Source organism: Chelonia mydas, chromosome 4, assembly GCF_015237465.2.
Source record: "Chelonia mydas isolate rCheMyd1 chromosome 4, rCheMyd1.pri.v2, whole genome shotgun sequence".
In the NCBI taxonomy this organism is placed as follows: Eukaryota; Metazoa; Chordata; order Testudines; family Cheloniidae; genus Chelonia; species Chelonia mydas.
The window spans coordinates 57,921,414-57,943,104 of NC_057852.1; the positions used below are offsets into that span (position 1 = coordinate 57,921,414).

General features: G+C 41.6%; 1 long non-coding RNA gene across 2 annotated transcripts in view; it reads right to left on the minus strand.

Annotated features, from left to right (window-relative positions):
* Window positions 1-19,231, minus strand: part of LOC122465471 — a 36,134-nt gene extending 16,903 nt beyond the window's left edge. For both annotated transcript variants that reach the window (XR_006290367.1, XR_006290368.1), the window contains exon 1: window positions 18,766-19,231. This is a non-coding gene — a long non-coding RNA (uncharacterized LOC122465471). The remainder of the gene's footprint in view (window positions 1-18,765) is intronic.
* Window positions 19,232-21,691: the final 2,460 nt, after the last annotated feature.

The window sequence follows — 21,691 nt, forward strand, 5'->3', positions numbered from 1 at the left end:
AGTTACAAAAAGACACAAAAACAGGAATATACATTCCATTCAGCACAGCTTATTTTCTCAGCCATTTAAAGGAATCAGAATCTAACGCGTATCTAACTAGATTACTTACTAAGTTCTAAGACTCCATTCCTGTTCTGTCCCCAGCAAAAGCATCACACAGACAGAGAGAGAGGATTTGTTTCTCCCTCCCCCCAGCTTTTGAAAGTATCTTGTCTCCTCATTGGTCATTTTGGTCAGGTGCCAGCGAGGTCATCCTAGCTTCTTAACCCTTTACAGGTGAAAGGGCTTTTCCTCTGGCCAGGAAGGATTTTAAAGGTGTTTACCCTTCCCTTTATATTTATGACACGCCCCCCAAATCACAGATAGGGTGAAACACTGGCTGTGATTTCTTCCTGGAGCTCTAGGAAAAAACAGAGTTAATAAGACACATGCACCTCTAAATATACTACCAAGTATATAAAGATGAACAATATTTTCCACATCTCAAGGACGATTTTAACCAGTTGATTCTGGGAAACTTTCACGGGAGAGTGCATCAGCCACTTTGTTAGAAGCTTCTGAGATGTGTTGGATGTCGAAATCAAAATCTTGGAGAGCTAAACTCCACCGAAAAAGTTTTTTGTTATTTCCCGTGGCGGTATGAAGCCCCTGTAGCGCAGCATGGTAGGTTTGCAGGTGGAAACACCGTCCCCAAACATATGGGCATAGCTTTTCCAGGGCGTAGACAATGGCATAACATTCTTTTTCACTGACTGACCAGTTGCTTTCCCTCTCAGACAGCTTCTTTCTGAGAAACATTACAGGGTGGAATTCTTGATCTGGTCCTTCCTGCATTAAAACTGCTCCCACACCATGCTCAGACGCATCTGTGGTTACTAGGAACAGTTTGTCAAAGTCTGGGGCCCTTAGCACAGGGTCAGAAATGAGTGTCGCTTTAAGCTGGTTAAAGGCCTTTTGACACTCTTCGGTCCACTGAACGGCATTTGGCTGTTTCTTTTTGGTTAGGTCTGTCAGTGGGGCGGCGATTTGGCTGTATGGTGGTACAAATCATCTGTAATAACCGGCCAAGCCTAAGAAGGATTGAACCTGTTTTTTTGACTTTGGGACAGGCCACTTTTGAATAGCATCCACTTTGGCCTGTAGAGGGTTGATAGTTCCTTGACCCACATGGTGTCCAAGATAAGTCACTCTGTTTAGGCCTATTTGACACTTCTTAGCCTTAACAGGTAGTCCTGCCTCCCTTATGCGCTTGAAGATTTTTTGTAGATGTTCCAGGTGTTCTGCCCTGGAATCCGAAAATATGACCACATCGTCAAGGTAGGCGACTGCATATTCTCCTAATTCCGCTAGGAGACCATCTACAAGTCTTTGGAAGGTGGCGGGTGCATTCTGCAGCCCGAAAGGGAGTACTTTAAATTCATACAGCCCAAAATGGGTGGTGAAGGCTGACCTTTCCTTGGCGGATTCATCTAGCGGTACCTGCCAGTACTCCTTGGTTAAGTCCAAGGTAGAGATGAACTGGGCCCGTCCCAGTTTCTCTAATAGTTCATTTGTGCATGGCATTAGATAGTTCTCTGGGTGAGTTACAGCATTTAGCTTACGGTAGTCCACGTAAAAACGTATCTACCCATCTGGTTTGGGAACTAGAACCACTGGAGATGCCCATGCACTGCCAGAAGGGCAGATTACACCTATCTGTAACATATACTGGCTCTCCCGTTCTATAGCAGTTTTAGCTTGAGGAGACACCCGGTAAGGTTGGATTTTAATTGGGTGAGCATTACCTGTGTCAATGGAGTGGTATGCCCATTCAGTCAGTCCTGGGGTGGCTGAGAACGTCAGCGCGTAGCTAGTGCACAGCTCCTTGATCTGCTGTCGCTGCATACGCCCAAGGGTCATGGAGAGGTTCACCTCTTCCACGCCACCAGCACTTTTCCCTTCATAGTAGACACCTTCAGGCCACTCAGCGTCATCTCCTCCCTGGGCTGTAAACTGACAAACCTTTAATTCTCTGGAATAAAAGGGCTTTAGGGAATTAATATGGCACACCTTAGGCTTTCAGTTGGAGGTGGGGAATGCTATGAGATAATTAACAGCTTCCAGGCACTCCTGGACCGTGAATGGCCCTTCACACGACGCTTCCATTTTATGGGCCTGGAGCGCCTTTAAGACCATGACCTGGACCCCTACTTTGAAGGAACACTCTCTGGCATGTTTATCATACCAGGCTTTTTGCTCTTTTTGAGCATCCTGTAGGTTTTCTTTAGCAAGGGCTAAAGAGGTTCGGAGGGTGTTTTGTAGGTTGGTTACAAAGTCCAGAATGTTAGCTCCTGGAGAAGGTGTAAACCCCTCCCATTGCTGCTTCACCAACTGTAATGGCCCCTTAACCTCACGGCCATATACAAGTTCAAATGGTGAAAACCCTAAACTAGGATGTGGTACAGCTCTGTAGGCAAAGAGAAACTGCTGCAACACTAGGTCCCAGTCATTGGAGTGCTCATTTAAAAATTTATGTATCATGGCCCCCAAAGTCTCATTAAATTTCTCCACCAGGCCATTTGTTTGATGGTGGTAAGGGGTGGCAACCAAGTGATTCACCCCATGAGCTTCCCAAAGGCTTTCCATAGTTCCTGCCAGGAAATTAGTTCCTGCATCTGTGAGGATGTCGGAGGGCCAACCTACCCTGGCAAAAATGTCTGCTAGTGCCTGGCACACACTTTTAGCCCTGGTTTTGCTTAGAGCTACTGCTTCCAGCCATCGGGTGGCAAAATCCATGAAAGTCAGTATGTACTGCTTTCCTCTGGGTGTCTTTTTCAGAAAAGGACTCAGAATATCCACAGCTACTCGCTGAAATGGAACTTCAATGATGGGGAGTGGCTGGAGAGAGGCTTTGATCTGGTCTTGGGGTTTTCCCACTCTTTGGCATACCTCACAAGACTGGACATAGGTAGAAACATCCTTGCCCAATCCGTCCCAGTGGAATGACTTCCCCAAACGGTCTTTGGTCCTGTTCACCCCAGCATGGCCACTAGGATGCTCGTGGGCTAAGCTCAAGAGCTTGGCCCGGTACTTAGTTGGAACTACCAACCGTCTCTGAGGATGCCAGTCTCCCTGGTGTCCACCAGAAAGAGTTTGCTTGTATAAAAGTCCTCTTTCTACAACAAACCTGGATCGATTAGAAGAGCTGAGAGGCGGTGGATTGCTCCGTGCCGCCGTCCAATCTCTCTGGAGGCTTTCATCTGCTTCCTGTTGGGTCTGGAACTGTTCTCTTGATGCTGGAGACATCAGTTCCTCATTGGATTGTGGACCTAGGCTTGGTCCCTATGGAAGCGATGTAGGGGATGGGGCTGTTTCCGTTGACTGTGAACCGCTCTCCGCTGGTGCACTATGTTGGGATTCAGGCCCCAGCTGAGCCTCTTGGATAGGGTTATTGGCTGCTGCCGGTTCAGGTTTGGTGGGGCCCTCTGGTGTTGGGGTTGCAAGTACTGGGTTCAGTGCTGGCAATGGGTCTGGTGCTAGTTGTTCCGCCGGCTCCGATTCTGGGACTGGCTCTGTCTGGGTCTCTAGGACTGGATTCACTACTGCTGTTGCAGACATTGGCCTGGGGTCCAGGTCCATCACCTCTGACTGGGTCCTGGTAGAAGTTTCCGGAACAGAGCTAGGCTTGACAGCTGGTTTAGCCTGGCTGCGGGTGACCATTCCCACCATCTTGGCTAGCTTCACATGATTGGCCAAGTCTTCCCCCAACAGCATGGGGATGGGATAATCATCATAGACTGCAAAATTCCAAGTTCCTGACCAGCCCTTGTACTGGACAGGCAACTTGGCTGTAGGCAAATTGAAAGAGTTGGACTTGAAGGGTTGAATTGTCACTTGAATCTCTGGGTTGATTAAATTGGGGTCCACTAAGGAAGCATGGATAGCCGACACTTGTGCTCCGGTGTCCCTCCACGTGGTGACCTTCTTCCCACCCACACTCACAGTTTCCCACTGCTCCAAGGGTATCTGGGAGGTATCTGGGCCTGAGGACCTCTGGTGTGATTCCGGTGCAATGAACTGTAATCTGTTGGGGTTCTTTGGGCAGTTGGCCTTTACATGCCCCGGCTAGTTACATTTAAAACATCGTCCAGCTGATGGGTCACTGGGGCGAGGTGGGTTGCTGGAGAACGGTGTGGCAGGACGATAAGGTGTCTGGAGGGTTCCTTGGGGGGTAGCTGGGGCCTTGGCCTGCCCGCGGTAGTAGGGTGTGGTCTGAGGTTGTCCCTTCTGGTATCCTCTCCAGTTTTTTTCTTTTCTGCCACCTCCACCCATTTGGCTCCAATCTCCCCTGCCTCGATTACAGTTTTGGGCTTCCCATCTAGGATGTATCTTTCTATTTCCTCAGGAACACCCTCTAAAAACTTCTCCATTTGCATTAGGAAGGACAAATCTTCTGGAGATTTAACACTTGTTCCTGATATCCAGGCATCCCAGTGTTTCACAATGTGTGGTAGGCATGTTGGGTAAATGACACATCTGATTTCCACCTTAGGGCTCTGAACCGCCGATGGGAATGCTTGGGTGTTAGCCCCATTCTGACTCTCGCCTTGGTTTTAAACAGTTCATACTGGTTCATTTGTTCCTTAGGCATTTCAGCCGCCACCTCAGCTAAGGGTCCACTGAGCTGAGGCCTCAGTTCTACCATGTATTGGTCTGTAGAGATGCTGTACCCAAGGCATGCCCTTTCGAAGTTTTCTAAGAAGGCCTTGGTATCATCGCCTGCCTTGTAGGTGGGGAACTTTCTGGGATGGGAAGTGGTACCTGGAGAAGGATTGCTAGGGTTTGTTGGTATATTCTGCTGAGCCTTTGCCTTCTCCATCTCCAGTGCATGCTTCCTCTCTTTTTCCTTCTTCTCCTCCACATGCTTCCTCTCTTTTTCCTTCTCCTCCAGTTCTTTGGCCCTTGCCTCCATAGCTCTCCTGTGGGCAGCCTCTTGGTTCTTTTCTATCTCCATAGCTCTCCTGTGGGTAGCCTTTTGGTTTTTTTCTGCCTCTTTTGCTGCCTCCATTTCTTTGTCCTTTGCCTCCATTTCTCTCCTGTGGGCAGCTTCTAGAGCTTTTTCTGCCTCTTTCACTGCCTCCAGTCTGGCTAACTCCAATTTGTGTTGTGTCTTGGTTTCTGTCATCTTTGCCTCTCTGTTTTTAACTAACTTTACACCCGAGAGATAGAAATAAAACAAACAAACAAACAAAAAACCTTGGCTTGTAAAATTTTGCTGTGCTGTAATATGATACCTATATTCTCTGATAGTGATTGTTGTGATAGTAATTGTTGTGCTGATACCTATGTTCTCTGATAGTTGTTGTCACCGTACAGAAAAATCCTTAAAAAAAACCAAACAAACCCTAACACCTTTGTCTCCAGGCAAATAGGCAGAAAACCCCTATAGTTGCTCTTAGGTAAAAAAAAAAAAAAACTTCTTCAGGTCTGTGAAGACTTGTGAATTTCCCTGCAGAAGGTTAACTACCCTGCCTTTAGGTAGAGAAAACTCCAGCTCACAAAAGACAATTCCCTTTTGTCTCTGCTCTGGCCCCAAAGCACAGGAAAAAAAAAACTAACTGCTTTCAGCCGAAAACCTGCTTTTCAGCAGCCCAAAGGGGAAAAAAATTCCTTTTCAAGATCTGTGCTTCTTGTTCAAAAAATCAAAATCCTAAAAAAACCCCAAAAACTAACATCTTTGTCTTCAGGCAAATAGACAGAAAACCTCTCTAATTGCTAAAGGTGTTTACCCTTCCCTTTATATTTATGACAGGAGGCTTGCCAGTTTCAGATGCTCCCATGCTCTTCAACCTCTTCAACAAAAATGGCTTAATTCTGCATATTCACTGGCACAGTCCTCAGCATGAAACAAGCAACACGGAATTTAATGTAGTTCCAGTAACATGGTTTGATCTGAACTTTATAAACTAGTGTGTCAGTGTAGTCCCATTTGGCGGCAATTAAAATATGAAGTTCAAAAATTAAGAACTTGATCACACTGCCTATAGACCATCATTAGCAAGAGCCCAACAGGTAATCATAATAATAGTAACTTCAAATAGTCAGATCCCTCCCATTCTGCACATCAACCAACCTTTTCAACAGAATGAAAAGAGATGGTGTTACCAGCCCGTAAAGTTACCAAATAGGTTCTGATGGACCAAGTGATCCACCACAGAGTCCCCTGATCAGCAGCCCCCACCTTTTATGGAAAGAATACATTCCTACATGAGGAGCAGACACAGAGTTCAGGTGTAGCAATATGTACTACAGAGCAGAAGCACAGAGCAGAACAAGGGGTTTGGAACATCGAAGGAAATCCCAGAACTCTTGATTTGACCCAGACTATTTACATAGGTATTTACATCACATTCATCATCAATTATCCTGGCTCTGGCCATTGACCACTGTAAAATTGTGCAGGTAATGCACAGCCAGTGTGAGTTATGTGGCCTAGGAGAATTTAGGATATTTTTATGGCTGTTAACGTTCTGCAAAGTATACAATTCTATGGAATGGAAGAAAGGCGCTCTGGTGCACTTATCAAATGCATGGTATCTTACTAACATGCAATAAATTCTATAGATCTGACAAGATGTGCCCATCCAAGAGTTGGGCCATAAAAATGGGGGAAACAGAGTTGAAAAGACATGTTCTCAAAAGTCTCACCAGTATATTAGGAACCACATATTCTATTACTTGTGTACGTGGTTATAATGCACGACCATGTGATAGGATCATAACCTGTTGAGCATTGCTACTGTGATTAATTTTTTTAATGATCCATTAGGGTAGTGCATTGTATTAGCTTGCAAAATCACAGTTGTTTAGCAATAGGGTGCAATATTATGGTTAATTGCTCATCAAGGTCAAACATGCTGAGTACGCTAGGACATCTGTCATGCAGAAATTCCCAAAGAGTTTAGCAAGCCAAAAATCTCGCCGAGAAGTCTTTGCTACCAGATATTCCAACTGGTTTGTGACACAACAAATCACTACAGTTGATTACAGTTGAATACTTGACTGATCAGTTCTTACAGAAAACTTTAACCAAGGATCATGACGTAATATGTAGGGCATGTCACTTCTGCCAGCTGCCTCATTACATTGAAAACTTAGAGACCCAGAGTTTCTACAAACTACAGTTGATAACTGGGGTGGCAGGATCAGGCCCTAAGGTACTTTCAAATAGTATTAGTAACATTACTTTTAAGAATTGTGCCACAGATTTTTAATCAGAATGTCCCACTGAAATCACTGGCAAATTTGCTTAAAATCCAATGGCATAATATAGCTTCTTGGTATTTAAGCTTTCCCCAAACTTCTTTACCTCCCATATTTTAAATTTATTCACAAAGAACCAGATTCTGATATTAGGAAGAGACGGTCTCCTCAAATAGTCCCAATAAAATAAATGGAAAGAATAAGGTACTGTTTCACATGAATAATGGTTGCAGAATCTGACCCAAAGGCAGTACAAAAGCAAACGTATTATCTTCCTGGCCCAAAACTACCATAGGTAGTCCAGAAGAAACACAGGAAGCGTGTGCGTTACTGTGCACATCACTGTACATCAAAAGAGCCTGATCCACAGATGTCTGTCGGTACCAGCTCATGCCTGAAATGTATTAAATGTGTAATGCTGGTTGGAAAACAAAGTGTGGCAGCCCTCAATTTGCAGAGCCAATTCTCTTCATCAAAGGACTGTTTTAAATATATGTAATTTTAGGATAGGTGACAGGGCCAAAATTGAAACTGACAGTGTCCTCAAACTATTTAAAGCTTAATTGTTTGGGGGTTGGAGGGTATTTAAATTTTGAGTAGTAAAAGGAATAGCCTTGATAATGCAATGGGTGAAACCAACTATAAAATACTTTCATTTGATTTTTAAAGTATTTCTTTGAAATGTACATAAATTTGTTTGATCTTTTAAAACATTTTGGGAGCACACTGCATTTTCTTTGCTTCAAGGAAAAAAATAATTTCCAAAAGATCCCTGTGAGAAACACAAAGAATTATACCAGACTGAAATAGCTTTGAGAGAGATGAACAAAAATTGACAGCTAGCAATGAAGGTAAATCCTGCTACTGGAGGAAAAGGGGCTAAGGTCTGAGCCTGTGAGCCTTCCTCAGACAATTTATCTTTTCACTACTAATCACATGTGGAAAGATGAAGGATCTGCAGAAGCAGGATTAAATGTGAAAAAAAAACCCACTTATGATAAAGGGGGATTGGAAAAAAACCTGAAGAATGGGAAAATGAGTTTAGCAGAGATGGAAAGGGGACAGAATGAATGAGAAAATAGAGGGGTTAGAGATGAAAATAAAGATATAAGTTTCACACTACACCCAAATCAAGTCAAATCTCAGGGCTAGATTACTGGACCCCTTACTCACTTTGGTGAGCAGTTACTTCCATAAGTGAACCAATCAGAGTCCATGAGAGTGCTAGTATAAATAAAGTAAAGTTTTCATAATCTGGCTCTCTAAACAGGTGAGCACTTAGAACATGAAATACACAATCACCAGGATCAAAATATTATCAGTAGGTTGCACCTGTTACCAAAGAAGTTACTAGTGTCTTTTAATATTATACTCAGAGAGCAATCATGACTACTTCAACTCTTGAGAAGTTGAAGCGAACGATCTGTCTCTTACATGACATGATTCAGTGAGAGAAAGGAGCCAAAATGTGATCGGATGAGATTCTAGCAGTCCTCTGATTTCCCATACTTGCCAGTACAGACATAATCAAAGCAGCGGGGAAAAGTCTAAGAGTTTGTACTCGGTTTCCTTTTAATTCTTTCACCAAAAGACCCATAGAATCTGGATCTGAAAAAGGCCAGAGCCTAATGCACAGATGCCCTATCCCTCTACACTGTCCCCCAGAGTCCCCTTAGAAGAACATTTTTGGGATCTCCTTCCACTGCTGCATCCTGAATCTCCATCAGAAGGATTGCACAGCATGTAAGGAGAATCAGCACTAGTTAATCGATAAGCATTAACTTGTGTTGATTTAACATGTAGACTGAAGGGGGTAATGGGAAGAATGTAGCTGAGATCCCAACTCCACCCCTCTCCACCTATAAAACACAAACCTCACAGAGCAGCTTCTACAAGAAGTATGCCACAGAGATATCACTCCCTCTTCTGTACCAGTTCAGGCTCCCCTCTGCTCATGTAAATAGGGGAACATTTGTCCCTATGTTTGTAACCCTTATTATTGTTAAGAAAATCTTTCTAATAGCGAACTGATGCAATACAGTCTGCCTGATTCTCCATACAGACTCAGCTAACTATAGACTCATTCATTTCAATGGGGTGTTGTGTTGTCATTTATTAAGCAGCAGTAGTGCACTAGCTGGGAGCAAGCAAAAAAGAAACTCGCTCTCTCTCTCTCTGCCCCAAGGAGCTTACAGAGTTAATCGAGAACACAAAACACAATGGAAGCAAAGGTGGAGACCAAAGCAAGACAACATGAGTGAGGAGGAAAGGGAGTAAGGAGATGGAATAAATGATTTATTTTCTGGACTGAATTTTTGCAAACCAGGTTCTCTCTCCCCCTTAAGAGATTGACTTTGATTTTAGTTCACTTGTTTCCCTTTTCATAGAATCATGGAACATTAGAGGTGGAGAGGTCTCTGCCTTTCTTCCTTTTCCCAACCTTTCCCTCTCACTTTGACGACAATTACTGTATCTAAGTACACTCTTCCTCCCACCTCCCTGAGCTGGTTCCTCAGACACTGATACTTGTATTTCCCAAACCTTGCACTGCCCCCAGCATTGCTGCTGCAACTGCCAGCAAAAATCTCTGAGAGGAGGAAAAGCAGCACTCCCAGTTACCAAGGCAACAGCCAGCCTTTGTTATACTGGGCTCTGACAAGGTGCAGCTTTGCTGCTGCTTCTACTCTTGCTCTGTGGAGGAGTTCACTGAACAGCAGTTGCAGCTACTATAAGCAGCAATTGCACAATGACTATTACTGTGCTAGGTGCTTTATAACTGAGTATTCAAATCCATCTCTAACCTCCTAATTTCTGAGCAAAGTTTACAGCAGGAGACAAGAATAGGATGGCCAAAGAATTAAAGTGCACGAAGAAATGTTTTTAAATGGTTATTGGAATAACTATATGGTTGTGTGTAATGAACAAGGGTATCTAAAATCGGTAAAAGCAAATCCCATGCTTTGCCATACGAGCTGATTACCACAGGAGTGGTGAAAGAATAATTTCCCCCTTAGTTGCAATACAGCATTGTTCAGTTGATCACGCACATGATCACTTGTACTGTGCAAAACTCCACACTTCCAGTTCATGAGCATGGAGATGGGTATGGTTGTATAGACCTCTTGTTTCAGTCCTTGTGGGTTTTCATCCTCTTTTAGTGTACAGGCTAAGCCAAAACCTCAGTCAAACCCACTGGAGTTTCCAATGCTTTGCACTAGAAACCATATAATTCAGCCCAGTTTCACTCATTTAACCCTCTGCAAAATTTTAGTGAGCATATTTTAACAACACCCAAACCCAGGAGGCTCTTATAAGTCAAATCATAGGAGTTTGTTACCTTCCTCTGAAGCTTTAGCTGTTGGCTACTTTGTATCAGACTGAAGCAATTACCAATCTAATCTGCTATAGCAAATCAGAAATAAGTAAACCAGTGGACAGTGTGAGCTCTCTGCTGCCATCTATTGATGAACTGGAGGAAAAGACCTTATTTGCATAAACACACCTGCTTTGCCAAGGTGATCGATTTGGGGTTAAAATTCACTTATATCTTGGTTGTAGGGGTAATCAAACGTTATCCTTCTTGGTAATTATTAAAGCTGAAATCACTGATAAGCTGGTTGATGGGGGCAGCCTTAGACCTGGTGTGGAGACCGTGTTTGTGGTGAAAGACAAGACACAAGCAGTGATGGTAGCAGTGAGGTTCCCTATTACCCAGGTAAATCACTACAGCTGAAAATCACAGAGAACTGAGCTAAGTGGTAGAACCTCCGAACACAGCATTGTGCCAAAAAGGTAGCATGGTGAGAGAGACGGCAACGTCAAAGGCACCCTCTCCTTATCAAGTCCTATAGCTGTGATTACTAATAGCTGGGCTAAGTAGTTATGGTGTTGTAGGACATTAGACCAAGGACAGGGTAACAATAGAGACAGAAGAGGAAGTACTCATCCCCATCCAAGTGAACTTACCTCAATGTGCCCCTGGATTCTGGGACTTTGCTGACCTCAGACAACACACATGGCAGCAGAGGGAAAGGAGGAGTGGAAGAGGGAAACCCACAGTGTGGGGACCACTGGTGTAAGGGATGGGACTTGAGTTCTGGCTCAGAATACTAGACCACTGTGCTCTGCAATTTATAAAATGCCTTTCAAATATTTTCTCTGTGGCTTCCATGCCATCCACATCACGCATTGCATTCAAAATGCAGCTGCTAAAATCTTTGCATGCTGTTCTGACCACATTACTCTTAATCTCCCACCCACTCACACACAGTCTCCTACTTTTCCAACACATCAAGTTCAAGCTTCTTGTCCTCATGTTCAAGGCCCTTGACATCTCTTCTCCTTCCTGGCTACGCAACTGATCTAGTATCTTATCACATCAGCCGCCCATGCTCTCTGCTCAGCCAACACTGCCAGCTTTAAATGTCCACTTGTCCCACAAACGTGTCTGTGCTTTCTTCCATGCTGCCACTTATGCACAGCACCTCCTCCTCCCCCCACCCCAAAACCAGTCTGACTTGTAAGACTGCCTCCCTCTCCTTCAAACCACTTCAAAGACCTATCGGCAACCCGATTACTACTTGTAGGTCATCTATGTAGTCTTTGGATTGTAAGCTCTTTTGGCAAGGGCTTTCTTTCTATGTGTATGAGCAAAGCCTAACAGAATGGGACTCCCAATCCTGAACTGGGCCTCTGAGTTTTCCTTCTGTGTATAATACATTTCAATGTAGGCATGAACTATACTTTTTTTCTTTAAAATGTCCACGTCCAATATGGAAACTCTGTGCTTATCTTCCTGAGAAGTCTGTAGTCCCTATGTCAAGCAACACAACTCCATGTACTTGACAAAGTACTGAAACTTTCCCTAAAAGAAACCTACCCCCCAAAAAATGGCCAATCAGGCATTAACACAGACAGATACATTTAGAGAACAGTGCACCAGATTCTCCCCACTCTCTCTTGCTCCAGGGACACGAAAGGTGATTACAAAACCAATCTGATTGTTTTTTCTAAAGGTGGCACTTAGGACCCAACAGATGATATCTATTTTCCCCAGGTTTGCCCATGTATTTTTTGCTGACTATTTAAGCAATGCAAATACATTATCTCCATAGTTTAGGTGCAAAATGTACTTCAAAACTTCCATGTTTAAGGAACTATTGGATAGATTATCAAGGAATGTATGTTATAGGAAAGTGTGTTCATGTACACACACACAAAATTGTTTTCATTGTCACTAGGTGCTTCAAGAAGGAGTCCGGTGGCACCTTAAAGACTAACAGATTTATTTGAGCATAAGCTTTCATGGGTAAAAACCCCACTTCTTCACCCACAAAAGCTTATGCTCAAATAAATCTGTTAGTCTTTAAGGTGCCACCGGACTCCTTGTTGTTTTTGTGGATACAGATTAACAAGGCTACCCCCGATACTAGGTGCTTCAATAGCAATAGCAATGTTTTTGCATGCTTAAATATGCATTCAATTCCAATGGGTCACCTGATGACAGCAAAGACATCATTTAGCGACTGTTTTCTGTAATCCTACAACACTCAAATCACCATTCAAAATTGCAAGAAATGTCTATTACCATACTGCTTGAAAAGAAGGGCCCCAACACATTACACTGAATACAGACACTATATAGTCTCAAGGGCCATTAAGATTCTGAGGAGTCTATGGAAATATACCTGCAAACAACCTGCGATCGCCTCTCTGGTTACAATGATACCAAAAATCAGCTGTCCTGAAAGGTTCAAAGGGAGACAGTCACTTACACAAAGTAAATTGAGTCAATGCTCCCAGACCAAGAAGTTTTAGAAGCCAGCACTTCAGGTGAATAATATGTTGCACAATGGAAAGGGTTGGGATTTCTCTGAATTTTAGCCCTACGAGCTATCTGCATAAAATCATCCCATACGAAAACCAATAAAAAAAGGTTATCAGATGCTGGAATTATATCTTTGCCTTTGCAATGTTTTTCTGGGTTATGTGAAAACAAAGAGCTGTTTCCAAATATGAAAAGTTGATCTTACCAAGAAAAAGATATTTTATTGCTCCTAGAAGCCATTTTGTTTCTACCATACAAAATTGAAAATATTACAGAACAGGGGAAAGCTAGTGGATTTTACCTGCTTTTTGCTTTCTCTGTTAACAAGATGTGAGAAACAGTTTGCTCGAGTTCACAGCCTGAGAAGCATCTTTGACCTCACACTGACTATTTCAAATTTCATGGGATGTTACTCATTTTAGTCCCCACTCTATTGTTGAAAATTATTTACATCAGAAATAAAGAATTGTGAAGCTGAAGGCAGAGAGTGTTATTTACACTAAAGGAAGAAATCCCACAATGATTAAACGCTTCACCTCTGAAGCATTTGGCAGTTGCTGTCTATTTGTCTGGAGTGACCTCACTATGGTGACTCATGCCTTTGTGATTTCTAGGCTAATTTTCTGTAACGTGTTTTATTTGAGGCTTTCCTGAAGACTCGTTCCTAGTTTCTACTGTTGCAGGATGAGACAGCACAACTGCCTTTTCCTGTGAGAGTAGATGACACACACTCTGAATTGTATTGGCTGCTTAGTGCGTACATACTAAGGTTTACAGCCTTAAAACAAAATTCTTATTAATCTGATTCTCCATCACACATTTTTCCAATTGAACCAACCTAAAGGTGACATAAACCCATCACAAGGCCATGATCAATAGATTTTTAAAGTAGCCCTCATTCTGCCAAAATCAGTCAACTGACAACTTGATGATAGTCCTATATACTGCTCACCAGAAGGGAAGTTTGTTTGTTTACTTTGCACAACTTTCCCAGGCACCAGTTTGCTAAGCAAAAACTAAAGATGGCTGCAAGTGAAGTTTATTAACGAGCGTCTCGGTCTGTTTCCTTTCTTTGGCAGAAACAGATGGAAATTTGATTTTCCTCACAATTTGTGTGAGCTCAGAATAGCTAAGTTGTTGCTATGGAAGTGGAAAGGTACAATAAAAAACATAAAACTAACAAACAGTCTCATTGCTGAATTGTAGAAATATGGCTTCACATAGAGGCTCACCACAAATAGCACCTTACTGTAAATCATAGGATGATTCCAATGAGCTACATTATGGGCATAGGCTAGCCAAGCCCTAAAATTAAATTTGTGGTCTTTTGCTATTCAATTCCATTGTGCACCATAATACTAGTATGGTTTTGCCTGACATATCACTCTGACCTGGTTTAAAACAGAGGCAACTGCTGTTAAGTGTTTTACTCATAACTAGCCAAGTTGTTTCACCATCTTTTTAATTCCCCACATCCTTCCTTTCAGCTATGTATCTGTAAAACATTCAAGTCCTTCCCCGCTTTTTAAACCAGTTTTTCAATGTCCATTCACAGAACAATTACAAATTGGGCTTCTTGCTTTTGGCACATCAATTGTTCTACGTGATTATACAGTTTCACTTTTTATGTATGGGGCCTTTCTTTGACAATTAATTCCATGTGCAGCACCTAGTTAGATAACACAAATTACTCCAATCAGTTTGGATGCAGTGTTGTTGTAGCCGTGTTGGTACCAGGATATTAGAGAGACAAGGTGAATGATATAACATCATCTATTAGACCAACTTTTGTTAGTGAGCGAGAGATGCTTTTGAGCTATAGAGCTCTTCCTCTGAGGAACTCGAAAGCCTCTCTCTCTCTCACCAACAGAAGTTGGTCCAACAACATCACTCACCTTGTCCCTCCAATCAGTTTATAATTTAACTGAATGCAGCTCCATTCATACTTATTTAACAAATAGCGTCCCACTGAGGGAGTTTTGACTTCGTTGGAACCAGGATTTGGCCTTAAGAGTGTAATAGAAGTTCTTTTAAATACTATTAGAATTATCCAATTGAGGGGAACAAGGACAAGGGGCCCCCCCACAAAAAAAAATCATTGAAAAAATTGAGGTATTCATTACTTTTAGAGAGGTCATATTAGCTAACCTCAAATTGTCCTATAGTATAGGCCTATATTAATGAAATCTTCAATAAGACATTAGGCCAAAATGCTGAGGATACACTAGAGTTTTTCTATACAATCTCATCTTCTCTAGTAGCAAGATCTTTCCGGATGAAGGGCCCTGAACAGGTTCTCATTCTGACAACCAGATTACTTGGAAATAGCTATTTGCAAACAGGAAAAATATCAAGCTTAAGGTAAGTTCTAAACTGGCTAACGTGAGGTTTAAGTTTTTGGAATAAATGCAAGGAATCATATGGAAAAATTAAGGCCATCCTAGATTCCGCTTATTTTAAATAACCTAAATTATAACTCGTCTACCATTTCCTAGCTACAGGATTTCTCCATATAGCAATGGGTTGGAAGTAGAAAAAATTAAACACAGGACTGAATGGAAATTTTATTGGAAGCTTTTCCTCTTGAAACACCAATCAGAAGCTTGCAAATCTGAGGTACCGTGAGTTCCAATGCAAAATAAGATCTAGTACTGCAGGTGATAGTCCTGAAAAGTATAATCAGATTTGTTCATATCTAGAAGTAGGGACTCAAATTTTATTTGAGCCCAATTCCTTATATGCGAAGTGTAAGCATGTAGTACAAAAAAAATTTAAAAAAAAAAAAATCTGCCCTTTTGGGGCTCCTGAGGGCAAAGAGGTTTCTTAGTAGCTGGTGTGTCTGAGACTTTTTCAACTGAAGACCACTTCTCTCTTGAAAAAAGAAAAGAAGTACTTGTGGCACCTTAGAGACTAACACATTTATTTGAGCATAAACTTTCATGAGCTCAAATAAATGTGTTAGTCTCTAAGGTGCCACAAGTACTCCTTTTCTGTTTGTGGATACAGACTAACATGGCTGCTACTCTGAATTCTCTCTTGAAAGTATTTCTTCACCTTTGTTCTTCAACCAGAGAAACAAAAATGATTAAATTTAAGGGTTGAGATTAGGTGGATGAGCCCTTGCATCCACTCTCATCCCTGTACTTCTGCACCCTATAGCATGCATCTTCTGTGATCCTCCTACCAACCACTCCTTGAAAGCCTGTTTTAGTTAATTTTCAGCCATTTTCTTGCAGTATAATATAAAAGAGCCTCATCCCTGTTTGGGATCTCTGGATGCTACTGTACCAGTATTTTAAGTATTCAATAACAGTCTCACTTTTTACTTATAAGATGCACTGTCTTTAGTACACAGAACTATAATAAAAAATGTCAGAATATTAACTAGCTTTCTAATCATCCATTTATGGCTCTTTTTACAAATAAATGTTGAGTTCTGTGTTGGCTCAGTTGTAGCTCTCAGTTCCTCAGCCCAGTTATAAAATCTCTAGTCAGAACAATATTAAATCCAGAGCGGGTGAATATACCACAACAAGAATATTAATTTCAAATAGGCATAATCAAGAAGGCAGGAATCAGACATGAGGCATGTAAAAAATGTAAAGCCTTTATGTGACTTATTTAATATACTGTATATTCTTTACATTTATTTTACAAATAAACTAAACAGGATTCTTGTCAGAGATTTTCTGCCAGAACAATTTACACGACCATCTGTGGTATGGGAGAAGCTTCCAGAATGTTCTGCCACCTCACCTAAATCCCTGAAGCTTCTCATATGCTTTTGCCAATTTTCATCCATACTATGTCTGTTTCAAACACCAGAAACCTACAAAAAGTGATAAATGTAGCCAAGGTACCGGACTGTATATTGAGTCTCAATAATGGGACCAAAAATAGAGGTGTCACTGGGGATTAAAGGCCAAGAACTGAATTCTTATTGCACATAATATGTTATAGCAAGAAGGCTACTGTATCAGCTGTGGGTTAACAGCACAAACTTGCTGTCATTTAATTTTAGTACAAATAGGAGATGAAGAACAGGGAGTCAGACAACCTGGGCTCTATTCTTGCTCTGCCACAGGCTTGTTTTATGACCTTAGGCGCTTAGCCTTTCAGTGTTTGTTTCTGCATGTGTAAAATGGAGACGTTACTGCATGCAGAGAGACAAAATTGACTAACCACATTTTGGGATCCTCATATGGAAGGTGCCATAGAAGTACAAAGTGGCAGCATTACATGAATATTGGGAACTAAACACACATGCACAAATAATCACTGTCCTGCATTCCATAGATACTATAAACCATGATTCAGGAAACCACTGAATATATGCTTATGTCTAACCTAGCAGAGAAACAGACTAATCACATATATGTATAAGTGAGTTGAATCGGGTCCTTAAAGGCTAAATTGCATTTACTATGTCTACAAGAAATTTCTCAGAGATGAACCTGCTCAGCCCTTCAACATCCAAAAATAAATCTCTCCGCTCTCAAAGAGATTCAGTTCAGCTGTTTCTGTGCAATTCCATTTGTTAGACATCTGCTAAAATACACATATCTGAATCCAAATGAAGTTTTTGATCAGTTGTATCTTCAACCATTTGCGAAACACTTTTCTGATGGTCCCGAAATATGTGCCTACATTTATCAATGTCTCTGGCATATGTTTTGGTTGAATAATGCCAGAGGTACTTATACTGACAACCATCCAGTAAAGATTATGAAAGTGTTTAAACCACATAAGATTTAAATCAGCATATTTCATTAGCTTTTCCACAGCACTCACTTTCTGAACATCCCTTGCAATACGATAAATAGAATGATACGGATTCTACATATTTAACTTTGGAGTGCATCATTCTTGTCTAAAGATTGTTTTAGCCCCAAATATTCTGGCTGTGCATGCTTATGCAACTCTGCAAAACTCAAAATCTCTCTTAAATATCTGAGAGTTTGCAAATAAAGTTTTCCTTCCAGTTCTCCCCATATATCCTTTGACTTTTTATTATGAATGATGAATTGCCTCAGCCATTCCTTTGGATAAAGTTTTGATATAAAGAGCACCACCCCTGTCACTCTTTGCTAGAAACCATGCAACACACCAGACCTGCTTCACATTGTGCAGGTATGCCTGGGGAATGTAATAGCTAGTAGTTCCAGTTCTGAATCCTGTGTTGATCACTTCCACACCAACTGTTTAGTTGTCCCTCACCTAAACAGTATGTGTACTGGTTGATCTGTCCCTGTCTTCAGATTGCTCTCTCTTACTGATGTCCTTACTCGTATTCCTCACTGCATCCTCATTACCTCCCCTCCCAATCACTCAGTACTACAATTTCAACATGATCTTCTTACACATTGTCATCCTTCCTGCTGCTTCCTATTTTCTCTTTCCTCCCACATTCCCTCTTCTACCCTTCCCCACTAGTATCCCACTGTCCCAACTCTGCTACCACAAATTTTACCAGTCTGTGATGCCCTTCAGCGTTGCTCCAGCTTCAGACTCCAGTTATTCTTTAAAGTTCACCACTCACACTATTTTTTTCCTTGCTGCTGGTGACTTCTCCCCTGAACCTTCTAACTTTTCTTATTTCACTCATCTCTTTACAGTTAAACACTGTTGCCCTCTACACTGGTTGCCAACATGTCCTGGCTAGTTCAACAGCCAGAATTGTAGGGGTTCAGAAATACCTGAGTCATGCCCTTTTGTTCCAGCACCTATGCCAGCAGTCAGGACTGGAGATGGTGTAAAAGCCACCACAGTAGCTCTTCCTTCTACATAATGGAGATATTCAGGGGCCAGGTCTGTAAGGTGTATTTTGGAGGGCAGGGGCTCACAGAATAAAATGCCGTAGGACACAACAGTAACTGGAACCTAATGTTTCCTACTAATCAATGTATCTTCTTTCTCCATTGTCATCAACATGTTTCCCAGCTCCACTAGATTGCAATCTTCCCATCTTTGAGACTTCTGTTTCCTCCCCTCACATCCAGGTCCTTCCTGAATGCTACAGTGACTTTCATTACATATCCAAAATGCACCTGTGTCTACCAAGACATTAGTTCATGCTTTCACAATCCCTTGTCTTGATTATTGCAAATATTTTTCCTGCTTATATTATTCCCTTGCATCTTCCTACATCTGCTCCAGATCATTGATTCCACTCCAAGCTCCACTCCTCACTGCTTCAAATTAAGGAGAGCTCAGAGTTAATCAATTATCCTTCTATAAAAAGACATTTCTCACAACCAGATCAAACTGATGCATACTTCATGTCAATGAATGAAATTAGAGACAAAACCCCAAACTTTTGTGTAACTATAAACAGTGACTGCAGCACCTTCTAAACTTTATGTAAGTACCATCTGTACTTCAGAACGCATCAAGTCAGTCACTTAATTAAGTACAACTGAAAAAACTACAGTGATTTTTTAAAATTTTAGCTTTGAAATTCACCAAGAATCACTTTTGAGAATAAATAGGAGTGCATTATATATTGTAACAGGTCAAAGCCAAAAGTAACAAGATCTTTGAATGTCTTGAATAGTCCATTTTCAGTGAAGTCAGGAGTTTCCCTGACTTGTTACCTAGTAGAATTACTGTATAGTCAGTGCTCATGAACAGATTGTGAGATCTGCAATTTCCTAGGCAAATTTTTGTATTGCAATCTCCCCTGATTTTTTTCCTGTTGTCAGCTGCTCACTTCTCATACCAGCTGCTCCACCCACCTGTTCTGCATATAACTTAATATCTCCATCTGATATAAACTAGAGCAGACTGAAGCAGTGTAAACTCTCCATGTAAGATGATGGCATAGGGTGACTTTGGGGGAGCAGAATGTCTGGCAGCAGTACTACCAGTACAAGATTTCAATCAAGAGAAATGCAATAAAGAACTGGGATAAATCTGAAAAGATATGACATTACATGGAGACTGATTCTGCAAGGTGCTGAAGACTGTCAAATCCCATTGACTTGGTTGACCAGACGAGGGCCCTCAAGGGCTCTCTCAGGATCAGGTCTGATATGATGGGCACCTTCCTAAGTCCATTTTCTGCAAAGACATCTCCAGGGTAAGAATCATTTTCAGTGTAAAAAAAAAAAAAACCACTCTTCCCCCTCCACGTCCCTGACACACACACACAGAACTTGCTCCAAAGTCTTTTGATTTGTTTTTCCTTTGTCAGAATTTTGTATTATTTATAGGTTTCCACCCAGTAACATGAACTATTTGTCTAGTAAGAAAGACAAGTCAATATCTCAATCAGTCAAACTTAAGTTAATATTGCCATTATAAAGCATAAAATCTTCAAAAATGAAGAAATAAGTGCACAGTATTTTCAAAGTTACCTTTGAGTGATTTATTAGTTAAGTGAGAAGAGAAAATATTCATGATTCTCCCAATTTGGTGATGAATTTCCTCCTCCCCCGCAAGAAAAGCAGGAAGCATGGAATGTACCAGCAATGCATTTACTACTTTTAGATTTTGCATCGATTGATTCTTTTTTTTTATGTTTTTATGTTTGAATTTGGTGAAGATTCTAAATCTTGTACAAAAACTGGGGGGCATTGTTTAATTGTGCATTATCAGTCTAGCCAAATCCTGCTAAACTTATTTATGCAAGTAATCCCACTGCTTTCATGGGAAGTAAATAAGCAGGATTTGGCTGTGCCTCTATTGCGTGAAGAATCCACCTAAGGGTACATCTACACAGTTGCTAGGAGATGTGATTCCCAGCTCAGGTAGACATACATATGCTGGCTCATCTTGAGCTAGCAGGCTAAAAACAGTCATGTAGCCACACCAGGTGGCCACCTGAGCACAATCCAGCCTGACCCCCTAGGTTCCTACTCAAACCACCTGAACCACCACCTGTGCTGCACCAGCCACACTGCTATTTTTAGCATGCTAGCTCAAGGAGAGCTAGCACATGGATCTTTCCTGGTGCTGGGCACCATCCTCTCACTGACTTCAGTGTGGGAGCCAACGGTGTTCAGCACCTCACAGCTCCAACTCTAAAAATGAGCTCAGCTGAATATTGGCTGGCTTGGGCGGGGAAAAGACAGGAGAGTTTAGTATTGGTGGGTTGCAAACCACCTAAGTTAAGCGTTGCGCTCTAAAAAGAGAGGCAGGAAACGTATGCAAAGGCAGGATAAATAGAGTTCATTTTAGGATAGTGGAAGCATAGAAGCAGAGGTACAGTCCAGATGAGCAGAAGAAGGTTTTTGGGGGATATTAGCATACATTTAAATTAGAAGGTAAAACATATACTGTAAGGCAGAGTAGGGAGAATCTCTAGTAAAAACACACTCATTTCCCCAATAGTTGTGATGGCACACAGAGCCACATACTTCCTTTACAAGGAAAGAAAAACTACTAACACTGTATAGGGGATTAAACACATGCCAGCTCATTTCAGGCCTTTTCCTGTTCCCATTAAAGTCAATGATGAGATTCCCATTTACTTCAGCTGAGAGCAGGCTTGTGCTCTGTGAGCAATATGTTTAACATAAATCTTAAAATCAAATTATGAATTAAAAAAATTAACCTCTCCATAAAAATTAAATCATATATTAAAACAAACATTAGGCAGGACTGAGGCATTTAGACATTCTA